The sequence below is a fragment of a genome, unplaced genomic scaffold, assembly GCF_019419815.1.
Source record: "Pyrus x bretschneideri cultivar Hongxiangsu unplaced genomic scaffold, Pyrus_bretschneideri_v1 Contig110, whole genome shotgun sequence".
NCBI lineage: Eukaryota > Viridiplantae > Streptophyta > Magnoliopsida > Rosales > Rosaceae > Pyrus > Pyrus x bretschneideri.
Genome location: NW_025999403.1, coordinates 780,706 through 794,089, shown reverse-complemented (window position 1 = coordinate 794,089; position 13,384 = coordinate 780,706).

Here is a 13,384-nt window from a genome sequence, read left to right as displayed (position 1 = left end):
AGGCCAAATAGCCAAAATGGTCCTTGAGATATGCATAATACATCATTTTGGTCCCTGAGATTGTCAACCATCCATCATTTTGGTCATTCCATTAAAAACTCTTTGGGCAATTTTCAAAACTTTGTAACTCAATCGTTTCTCAACCAAATTCAACTCATAATATATCAAAATGAAGATAGGAAAGTGGAGAACAAGGTTATACCCATTTGGAAGCCCAATGGTTGCTGGAGATGGCCAGAAAATAGGCTCAAAGTTGACTGGTCCGCGAAAAAACTAGAAAGCATGCCGGAAACTAGGTAAACTTTAAACGTTCATAACTTTTTCAACTCAACGAAATTGAGTGATTCAAATACTAAAATCATACTTCTCGACGAGACGAAGATAATGGTACCTTTCTTGATGACTAATTTACCGTAGTTTGGCCGGAAAACGGTGAGTTAGCCATCGAGAAAGGTACCAACTCTTCGTCTTGTCGAGAAGTATGATTTTTGTTTTTGAATCACTCGATTTCGTTGAGTATTGAAGAAGTTATGAACATTTAAAGTTTACCCAGTTTCAAGCGAGTTTTCCAGTTTTTTCGCGGACCAGCCAACTTTGAGCCTATTTTCCGACCATCTCTGGAAACCATTGGGCTTCGAAATTGGTATAATCTTGCTCTAAACTTTCCTATCTTCATTTTCATATATTATAAGTCGAATTTGGTTAAGAAACGATTGAGTTACGAAATTTTGAAAATTGCTCAAAGAATTTTTAACGAAAGGACCAAAATGATGAATGATGGACAATCTCAACGACCATTTCTATTGATTTTCAATCTCAGGGACCAAAGTGATGTATTATGCATATCTCATGGACCATTTTGGCTATTTAGCCTTAATAGAATAATATCTAGTCTAAGAGATATGGTAGAATCTCATAAGGTTATCCCAAATATGATAGGATTTACATGAACACATTCCTAATCTAACAAGACTGCAACATTCCCTCTCGAATGTGTAAATACTCAAACAAATGAAGTATTAGGTCTTCAGTGATGAAGTAAATGCAGTTGATGAAGTCATTGACATAATGAGCGAATGCAAGTCTCATATCAACGGAAGATTGCATAAAAGGTAAAACTCACAAAACCTCATTATGGTAAAGCCCAAGATGGGAAAAAAAACCCATAGACTAAGAGAAAAGTGAGAAGTTGCATTAAGTCAAAACTATATGTCTTCTGGCTAGTAGAAGAGCTCATAAGGGTATGACCAGTCTAGGATGAGTGTCTCGTCAAAGCCTAGTTAGGTAGAAAAAACCCAGTGGGAAAATTGCTCCTAATTGTAGGGAAAAAGAGTAAACATTAAAATCAAGTGAGTATACTTTTGGATACTCCTCCTGAGTTTGATAGAACTTCCAATGAGAACTACAAGCATTGCATATGAATAGTTAGGCATACCAATTCCTCAGACAAGCTTCTGGAAGGTTAACTTCGACAATGACGTCGTGTAAAGGTTGGCAAAGTTGTCTGGGATTGGCTTGCATGACTCTCTTGATGCTTTGCTGATGTAGATGTAGACGCAATATGTCTTGTTGTTGACTTCGTTAATGTATCATGTCTTGGTCGGGTTGATACGTGCGACATAGTCTTCATGGATCATCATCGGGGCTCAGCAATGGATGAAAACAATAGGTACTTCGAGTACGCTCAACAAGAACTCTCAACATGTCTCACATGGCATCATGAAGTGAGGTGAGTCTTGGAACAGTTCAAAGATTTCACAACTAAGGTCATATAGTGGACCTCCAAGATATTGCATTATCTCAAACGGTAAAGACATAACCATTTTGGGGACGTGCCTTGTGCGGGTTTGATAAGTAATCAGCGGCAGCATAATAGACAAGGCAAACATCATTCCGAGGACCGAGGGGGTCAGATCCTCTCGGAATACGTTGGGATTAGCCTAAATCTGTAGTACCTTTCAGGCTAGCGGAAAAACTAACTTCCCTCCCCTAACCAATCTGATGTTCGGGAGAGTGAGGCATCGTCTTTAATACCAATTAAGTGGCTGCGTGTAGGTGCGGTGCTACATCTTTACTAATTGATCAACAGCAAAGGAGATGTCTTGTCTAATGCAATGAGCTAAGTACAACAAAGTGCAAAGGTGAACTTACATATGGAACTTCAGATTCCATAACCTCTTCAAGGGTCTCATTTGCATATAGCTTTGGAAGATCATAGGCATACTCAAAGGTAACACCTTCGGGGTGTAATTCGACTGGTAGACCAAAGTATCGTCAGAACAACGCTTGAACTTCAGGTCAAGGCATAAACAACTTTTCCTATGATCTTTCATCTCAAAATCCGTCTTTAGATGTGAGCCAGTTTTTTCGAGCTCTTCTAGAGCCTTAGTGGGATTCATTTCATGGACATAACCGATCAAACAATCACTTAGACGGGTATCCCACATCCGCCGAGTCGCTTTAATCTATAAGTGAACGCCTCAAATGAGTTGAGAGGGTGTTTTGTGGTTGGAACTATTGAACCAGTCCATGTAATTCTTTGGGAACTTACATGTAAATCTCCGTATTAATATCCCCATGGAGAACACTAACCACATTTCATAATGCTGCTGTTAATCATAGGGTGTTTGAGAGAAATCTTGCCCTGTAACGCGTGCACACACTATTTCATTCATCTCATTTCCTTTCTCACTTGTAACACTACATGGTTACCTTGGGTAGTGTAGGAACGACATGTCCAAACACACTTTGGTAAGGAATTTAACTTGGATTGTAATTTCAGTTGTCCAACTAGTTCTACATTGTCACTAATCAACGAAGGGTGGTTTGATATCCTCACTTTCATTTATGTTGGTAGCTACCATATAAGTGAACATCATCGATGGTAATCTCATTCCAATTCCATTATCTCATCCAAACTAGTATACTGGACCAAGAACTTCAAGTCTTAAGGGTAATTCAGATTAATTTCATGAGATGAAATGATTTGAGATAGCGATTGTGTATGGATTCATTTTGTACTGTGACCTTCCCGTTCTAAGGAAGTGAATCCTATTAACGAAGTGATCTGTCGTGCTTTAGGCCAAGACAGATTGATTGGCCAAGGGCGGCCAAACCGTCATTTAGGGGCAGCACACCCTTCGGGGATGTTGACTCGACGTCCGTTAAGTATATTTATCCTTGCAGGCATGTTTGCAGTTGGTATATGATCTCGTCACTTTAGCTAGATTGAAGGAATGCGTCTAGAGCAACATTCTAAAAGCTAGAATACATCGCACTTGCTTTTTAGCTAGATTGGAGGAATGCGTCTAGAGCAACATTCTGAAAGCTAGAATACATCGCACTTGCTTATCACACATGTGCAGTACGGGGATTGGGATAAGTCATAGTAGGCAATGTCCACGCAAATTCGCGTCGTTCTATAGGAACGTTGACGTTCTTATCTCCTCCTAACGGCGTGAAGATTGTCTCATTGAAGTGACAATCCACAAATGAGTGGTAAAGAGATTGCTTGCAAGGGCTTTAAGAGAGCTAGTGTGAAGGAGAATCATGATTGACAAAGATTCACATCCTTCTTCGAGGACTCATATTGATAGGTTATGGTGGCGCAACTTGGCACATGGAATGCACACCCAAATGAGTAAGTACGAAATGTTAGGTTCATACCTAGTAACCAATTATAACGTCGAAGAGGTTGGGTGGCAATAGCCTCAAGGTGGACCATCATAGCTACGTACAAAATTTCATAGCTCTAGATAGAAACCGAAAGCTTGGTGCGTTCACCAAGGTCTGAACCATCAATTAAATTATGCTTTATGATCACTCTGTGAGGCTGTTTTGGGGTGAACATGGAAATTTGATGTCCAATTACAAACCCAAAGGAAATGTAATACTTATCGAAAACCTTCGATATAAACTTTCTGGTGTTATCCAGTATCCTTAAAACTCAAAGATATTCCACTTTATTTTCTTTAATGGTTCCATTCATGATCATTGTCATCTCAAATATCCTTAAAACTCAACGACATTCTTCCGGGATGGGGAGAATTTAAGGTCTCTGAATAGTCTGTAAAGTGAGCCAAAGATCCATGGAATCCTCGTTAAGGAGGTATTTCTGTTTGTAATGCTTCAGGCATAAGTCTTCGAATGAAGATCATGACAAAGGCTTATTTTGCTCTTTCATGCCATTGTTGGCTTCAAGGGTTTCTCAACTTCTTGATAGTCAAGTGGAGATTCAAGTCTTGTACCCACATAAAGTGGTTTCGGTCAAGAAATGTCCAAATCAGTGAAATCGAACTTATTACGGTTCGACAATCCACTGAATGGAGGGAACAAGATTGCGATTGGTGCTATGGAAATAAGATATCCATAGGCATCAAAATTAGAACATTCGGGACATGGTTTACATGAAAAGTTCAAGTTTTCATGGGTATATTGTTTTAAGAAAACTTCAAGTTTCAAAGGCACTAAATTCGAAACTACATGTTCGACTTTAATTATGAACTTCCGATTCATAAAAGAGGTACATGCAAGAAACCATGATATAATATACAACTAAGTGTAGTGGATTTGGGTTGCTTCAGAAACTCAAGTATGAGTGCTTCGGAACTATGAAAGGGAGTCAGCGGTTCAAAGAAAAAAAATAAAATTGAATTGTTAATGTCCAAAAGTGGGCTTCAGGCCAATAATTTTGGATGTCTTGTCAGATTAATGGACTGTTGGTCACTTTTAATTAATTCAATAGATTGAGAACATTCGGGTCAATCATAGAAGCAAAATTATACATAATTTTAGGCCATATTGTGGGCTAGATGGTTGCATGTCATACAAAAGAAAAGTCTAAAATTGATTAAGGCCGTGAAATCAGGCACCAAAAAATATGTAGGTGTGGCTGGAAAAAAAAAAAAAAAGGCCAAAAAATGGCTTTGAGTCGAGAAAAAAAGGCAGCCCAGGATTGAATTGCTAAAAAAATCACAAGCAGCATGCTGGCTACTGCAGCGTGACCGAGGTTAGGTGTTGATGAAGGGCAGGCCAAACAGCTACTGGTTGATGGAAGGCGGGCCGAGAAAGGCCCAGTAAGGCAAAAGGCTTGTTGGTATGTGGGCCAAGATCTGCAAGGAGAGAAGCCAAGGCAAGTGGGCTTTGGGTTCCGTGCACAGCTATGCCCGAAAGGGGTTGCTGTTTGTGGCAGCACGGCCCCGGCTTGGCTTCAGGCTAGCTAGGCACAGATTGGCTCATAGCTTTTCCCTTTTTTTTTTCATTCTTTTTTTTCAATTTTTTTGTTCGATTTTTTTAAGGTTGTCAAAACCCCAAAAAAAACAAAATTTATGTTTCTATTTTCTTTCGATTTTTTGACTCACAAATTTCACATAGCGATTTTATAATTACGTAATTCATGAACGTATGTATATATTGACAAATATATGTTTCCAAAGGAAAATATAAATGTAGAAGGTTCATGCATCATGGGAAATGTTTTCATATTTCATGGTCGTTTCAAATATCTTAATTTATTTTTTTTAAAAAAAGGCTAATTTGCAGAAAACAAATAAGCCTTTGAACTTGTAAAAGATCTTCTTGGAAAGCCAGAATTGCATCACCGATGCGTTGTATCATGTTCAACAAAAAACAAAAATAAATTGAATTAGTAGCATGTAGATCAAATCAATAAAATAATAAATTAATCATAAACAGAATGATTAAAATGTAATACTCCCCTAATTGAAAATCAAACTCTCTTTAGCGCAGCATCATGGGCGCACTGATAACGTGTTGTAGGCCTAATTTACTAAATCATATAAAGGACAGGGAGAGAGGGGGTGCGGCACAGTAGAGAGAGAGATGTGTAATTGTGAGGTGTGTTGTATTCCACCCCATTGAGCCTTTATTTATAATAGTAGGGAAGGTTAATTCCTTACCCTAATAGGATTATAACTTTAATAGGATAATATCTAGTCTACGAGATGGTAGAATCCCACAAGGACATCCCAGATATAATAGGATTTACACGATCACATTCCTAATCTAATAGGACTACAACAAAAATATATTTGTTGTGGCCTATATTTATTTGAGGGAAGAGAGAGAGGACACGGCAAGAGAGAAAGAGGCGGAGAAAATAGCTTGAGGAATTATGTGTAATTATCCAGTCCTTATGCATTTATTTATAGTAATATGGAGGAGAGAAACTTGATCTTCAAGTAATACAAAGTTTACTAGGAAAGATCTTCTAGATCCCGAAAGATTCTTATTTTATGTCTACATAGGATTTACACAATCACACTGTATTATAATGTATATTCACAGCACTCCCCCTTGAGTGTGTAAATACTCAAGTAGATGATGAATCAGATCTTCAGGCAAATGTAAAAGCAGTTGATAAAGTTGTCTCATCTAGTTGACATAAGTAGCGAACATGAGTCCCAAAACAAACAAAAGAATGCATAGGTAGTAGAACTCACAAAACCTCCCTACAACAAAACCTAAGGTGGGATAAAAACTCATAGTCCAAGGAGAAAGATAAGAAGTTTCATCAAGTCAAAACTAAACGTCTTTGGACGCAACTAGAGTGCTCACAATTGTGCAGATTATTCATGAACGTACATTGTGCGAATCAGACAGATAGTGTAAAATCCCCCAGATTTCATTATTTAAATTTCGTATTTTTCATATTTCATAGTTTCGGTGCATTTATATTTACGAGCATGTAACTTATTGTAGAGTTGTAATTATTTGTGACTGAGACCCTCACCACTTCGCTTGTATTTGAGAACTTCAATTTATGTATTTGTGTTTGTATTTCCTACACCCTTATAGTCCACCGTCACATGTGGATCCTAGACGTATGTCATGATCAGGGCATGACAACGTTTGGTGCTATTAGAGTTTAGGTATTAGATTCCTATACCTTAGAGTAAGGAAGCCTTAGGTAGGCTTTGGGTAGCTAGACCTTTATGTAATCAACGTGTGTTTGCTTGAGCCCTATTTATTCGGTTACGTTGAATTCTTTCGTTCTTTAGATGTATGATGACAACCCTACATGGTTCTACCTAGTTGATTAGGGATGATGTTCTCGACGACGCTTTAAGTTTGCATTTGGTGGATCTCATGGCTTTTCTCCAAGAGGGCAGCATGGCTTTACACGAGGAGACTCTCCAGCTACTTTTTAGGGGAGATTCTCAATGTTCTACTATAGGGAGTCATCACATTCACTTTCATGGAGATGCTCAGAGTTCCTTCAGGCGTGGTTCCCGTAGTTCTTCTGTGGGAGGATCACAGGCGTAGTCTCAAAGGACCATACCATGAGTTTGCTCACATTGCAAACATCAACTTAGCGGTCCATGTAAAGATGGAAACTTTTGGATCTTCCCAAATTAAAATGCTAAGTTTGTAGAATTGATCATTGACCGCCACTGAAATTTGGCCATTAGCGGAGATCCGATCATCAAATCGTCCCAAAATTTTAAGATATTGTTCTAGAAGATTAATGAGTCCCTTAAAAAGTTACAGTTTGCAAATCTAGTGGGCAATCTTCTAAATCGAGTTACATAGTGTTGTCGATCCTACCGTTGACCATTGACCGACAATTGACTTTTGATAAAATTCTCCTCGCTTGTTGTAGGAGACGTATAAAACCTAGAATTATGTGATTTTATCAAAAGGATTCTAAGTTTGGACTTGTCCCTTGTTTTACATGATGATCGTACGTGACACCTCAAGATTTGTCTTAGGGTGCATTAGTGCAAATTTCAGGTGAGTGATTTTGATATATGTGATATGGTTATTACCTTGAAAATTCCTATGTTAGTATACTGGGTGGATACGAAATGGATTCATAAATGTGATTTTTCAATTTATTGATTACTTTTAATATAAAATATAATTTATGCTAAATAATTGTTTTTAAATGCTACCATCGATTTGTTTTATGAAATGTGATTTCAACTGCATATTGCAAATGTTTGAGAAATGTGAGGGCTAGGAGATGACGTTTACTCTAGTGTCACAGAGTTAGGTGATGCAACACCATGTAGCAGTGCTGCATGAATGGTTCCATCTAGTTAATCCGCATTGGAGAACCATACTATTTATTGGTTGCGCCTAGTTAATCTACATTTAGCAACCCTAGGATTGCGTCTAGTTAATCCACATTGGGTGATCCTCGTTACCTAGGTATGGACATTTGTAGTTTAGGGATGATCATGCCGCTTAATCCACTTTGGGTGATCATTACCTATCAGTATTCGTAAGAGTGACTCCTTTGGTTAATCCGCATTGGGGTGTCACTACCTACTTGGCTACTTATCGTACCCTAGTTTTTAGTGTATTTATGAAAGAGAGTTTCTGAGAATCTTTGTGAATTGATTTAAAAAAGCTGTTGGATGTTTGGGTGACTCATTCGGGATTTTGAGTGAGTTTGATTATGATTTCATAAAGTATGAATTTATATTTGATGTTTATAAATTGTGATCAATGGATTGTTTTATGATTATCAAATATGCTGCATTATTGTCACTGATAGGAGCATATTTATGCTACTTAGCTATGTTGTTTCCTTGCATTTAGTTAGTTAATTACGATTTATTATAGTCTTTTAAGCTATTTTCGTATGTTTTTAGGTCCTAATGGCAAAAGGAGCAAGAAAGTGCATTTTGGAGCCATTTGGAGCAGTTTTGGCAATGGATTGGATAGCTTAACTTTGGAGCAAGATGGATGGACGAAATTGAAGTCAAGAGAGCATAGGAAATGCTAGAAATCTGGAGAAAGAAGTTCAAATACAAAGAAGATAAGGAAAGAGCAAGAAATAAGGAACCTTATCCAATCTTATCTTATCCTATCTTAACCAACCTTATCCTTTCCTAAATCTAGTATTATCCTATCCTATCTTATCCAAATCAGGTTGTGCCTTAATTCTAGCTATTTAGAAGGGATTAGTTATACATTTAAACACCTAATTCAGATTCTAGAAGCCTAATCCCTTTGTGTCCCGCATATAGGTCATTCCTTGGAGGTTTAGGAGTTGTAATCCTTCTTCTATACCTATGCCGTGAGTCATTGTCCATTTAGGTCCAGAAATCTATCTCAAACTGAAGGAAAATTTGTGAAAAACATGTTCATTTAAGCAACATCAATAGCATGCAATTAACAATTAAAGGCGGAATCATGCTTGTATGCACTTAAAACAAAACATTTACCCATGAAATTCAAAGCCTAGTAGATAGGTGAATCAAGACTCAACTCAAAACAAAGTGAGTTGAGAAATCAATACCTTTGTAGATTCCTCTTTGCATAAGCAAAGGCTAATCACCCAAAGAGAGGGCCTTCATTCCTTGCATCTTGGATCCATGGATTTGGATGGATGAAAAGGTTTCTCCAAGTTCCCAAAATTGAGAACCTCTAAGTCTCCACACCAAGGTATATTGTAGAAGAAATGAGTGACCTAGAGGAAGTAAGATTGCTAGCTATTCCCCTCTAGATTGGCTGGCCTCTTTGAGAGCAAAGGGAGGTTTTGTGTTCTCATCTTTACTCCCTAGAAAAACCCTAAGGATGAAATGGCTATAAAGATGTCTTTATACCACCTCACAATGGAGTGGCAAACTTGCAATTAAGCCAAGTTCACTACCCTCCTCTAAATGGCCGGCCTTAGGGATTTATTGGGCTATTTGGGCCTTTGTGAATCATTATTCATTAAGTTGTCATACAACTTAAGTCAATGGACTTGACGTTCGAAGCCCATTGGGCCTTAAGGTCCAAAACTATCCCGAGGTCTTCAACGAACTTATTCGTTTGATTAATAATCATATTAATTAATCCTTGCCATTAATAATTAAACCATTTAATTATTCTTACTCATCTCCGTTGAATCTTCAAACTCTACCTTACACGGTGTACGATCCATTAGGTTCCTTTTAGCGAGGCAGTGGGCGATTCAAACTCTTTCAAATCGATTGTGAATTGAAACTTACTTTCAATTCTCCCGTTAGTGATAATACACTTTTAGGGCTTCCACAAACCATGAGTGACACCTAGCAGCATATCATGGTTACCCAAGCTAATCAGAAGAGGTGGAGAACCTATTCAGTTTAGGATTACAAATGCAATACGGTCTTTCTCTAATACAATACTCTTGACCACATTGTTTGGTTTGATAGTTTATTCATGTCTACTATCCAATGTGAATCTTGTACTTATATGATTACCTTGAATGTGATCTGGAACGCATTCCAACATCTCATTCATACTCTGGCCAGAGATTCTAAATCATATCATAGAGTATTCTCCCTCAAACAGTTTGAAGGTTAGAGATCCCTTGTTGCGCATTCACTTGCCTCCATGGCTAAGTGGCTTAACCCCAACGATGCCGTGGACACCCTGATAGAGTGACGTTGACATAATCAAAGATTAAGGACCTAACCACAAGACAACTGTGATGCCTCAGGTCAAAAGAATAATTTGCATTATCCCAACCATGAGTTCTCATGTGACATGAATATGAGAACTCTTTGTTGATCGTGTTCAGTGAACTCATTCTCTATTGAGCACCTACGTACTTGTCTTGATGTCACACACACCAATGACTCGAGACTAGTCACTCTCCCTGAGAGAAGACATAGCACGTACTGATCTTAACGGACTGTCAATGCCCAATTGACAATCCTATGATCAGGAACGTTTAGGATGTGTCAACGAAAGAATGGTCTCATGAATCTAACTTCTTTAGATCGCATTCTTCCAATCACATATTCCTTGGACTTATCGTTTAAGCATATAACATTTATATTTGACGGCTCAAACAATAATCTTTGCCCTTTACATTTAAACTACATTAGTTTGAAATGTCCGTAAAGTATCATCATATGATTGGTTTTAGGGCACATTTCCAACAATCTCCCACTTGCACTAGAGCCAATCAGCTTAGTCATCATTGATGATACCTCTTCTGTAATTCATTTCATAAATGGCTGAGTGGTAGGCCTAAACAATGGATATCTATATGTTATCCATAGAAGCAACCTTGAGAATAACGACGTCACCATTATACATGATTCTCAATCATGTGGTTCAGTCTCTCATTTGAGTTCGGACCTTGATGAGACCTTGATTCCCTGGCTTGAGCTATCGCCCCATTAGTGTCATACACTTTCTGGTTGGAACCGAATGAAGAGTTCATGAATGAACTTTCCCATCCAAACAACAATGTTGTAAGCTTCTATATGGCAATATATTTTGCATACATGATAGAACACATTAAAGTCATTACTTTTAACGTTTCCACCCAAATATCTCTTTAGTCATAATAAAGAGATATCTCATTATCACTTCATTCATAATGAAGAGATATTCTATGATGGATTAGATTCATAATCTAATACATTTACGCTTCCATTACGTTACTCTAATTCTTCCTCATTCTTGAGGAATCCATCCTTAGTATTTCTTAAATACCTAAGGATTCACTTGACAGTTGCCATGGTTCTGATCCTGGGCTTGCACTGATATCATCTTGTACCGTTCTAGGTACGACTTATATCAATGTTTTTATACAATATGAAATACATAAATCACCTTTCTGCGTATGCATAAAGGATTCTATTTACGCATTATTTCTTTGGGAGTCAAAGGGTACATTCCCTTTGAGAAGAACAACTTCCTAGTCTCACTAGAATTGTCATTCTAATTGAAGTTTATCATCATATGAGAAACTTCCTAGCATCTCTTGTCTATTTTAGGGATTGATATAATCCAATTATATCTTGAAATCTATCATTATAGATTTCCATCCCATGTATATAGACTATGTCTCCCATATACATTCTATCATTATAGAATGTTTAAAGTCATTACTTTAACGATGAAGAATTCCTTTCATTTTCAAAATATATATCATGTATATATATTCTAATTTAGGAATATGATCAACTCCCACTAATCTTTTGTAAACCTAGTAAACAAAAGATTCATTTACATCTTTATGAGAAATCAAACAATTGATCTTTTCTCATAAGACGCTTATAGCTCCCACTAGCTTGCTAAGATCCATGATGGATGGATCTCTACAACTAACATGTATTAGAAGTATATATCATATATATATGGGTAATTGATAATGTCCAACGAACTAAATCTTATTTATGTTCATTCTTCTCCTAATGGAGAAATTCATTATCTTATGATGCTACTTTCCTTGATATTTTTCAAGGAAATTAATCTAAAGTGTTACTTTTTCCTTGGATCAAATCTAAGGAGGTAAATACTTTAGACGTCTTACTCATCTACTTACATTTCTTGAATTCTTTGAAACCTTTTGCAAAGTATTCGGACTTGTGTTTATTCAAAATAAACTATAGTCCAACCGAGGGTGATCTTCGGTGAATGTCATACAACATAAGTAGTATTATGTTGTGGACAAGTGCCACTAACATCTAAGTGAATCAACCTCAACAACTTTGTGATTCTTTCTTCTTTCCAAAAAAAATAAAGATTCGAACATTTCGCCTCTATACAATTTTAACAAGAAAGTATTGGATCCGGATCTAACGATCCAAAGCATCCATCTATGACCAACTCGTAACTTATGTTTTAGAGGTATCACAATTCAGTTGGGATTAGTCACTACCTTGCAACCTTTTGGGTTTTTGATAGGAGCATATTTAGGCGACTTACTTAGCTTGTTTTCGTGCATCTATGTTGTTAATTCATAGTTGTTTTAGTAGTTTAAGCCATTTTCGTGTGTTTTTAGGTTCATATGGCTAAGGAAGCAAAAAGATGCATTTTGGAGCAAAATTGGGCTTGGAATGGATAGCATATGATTGGAGCCAAAGTGTTGGACGAATTTGAAGGCCTTGTATTCATTTTGGACAAAAAACAAAGGGCCTAGCCCATTCTCTCTTAAACCAACCCCAAGGCCATGCATTTCCTTCCAATTCCAAAGCCCACAATCACTTCAAAAGCCATGCAAAGAACCATCCATTCCATAAAAAACAATCCATCAATTCACATGCAAAACCACCATTAACACACATGCACCCAAACAAAGCCAACCTAGCTAACCCTACATGCATTCTTTATGCAACTCTTCATCATTCCACCATTCATTCTTTATTCCACAAACAAGTCACATGCATTTCCACCTTCCTACTTCATCATTTCACCACATTCTCCCTCTTTAACTCATTTCATTATTCATTCACTTTGCATTCATTCAATTCCACCCCACATGCACCCTTTATTCTTCATCATTGCAACCATGGCACATTTACACCAACAAAACAACTCCCATGCCATGGCCTACTCATATTCCCATTTCCTTTCCAACATCTCACATGCATTTCCACCTTCCTACTTCATCATTTCACCACATTTTCCCTTTTATTTCCACATGCAA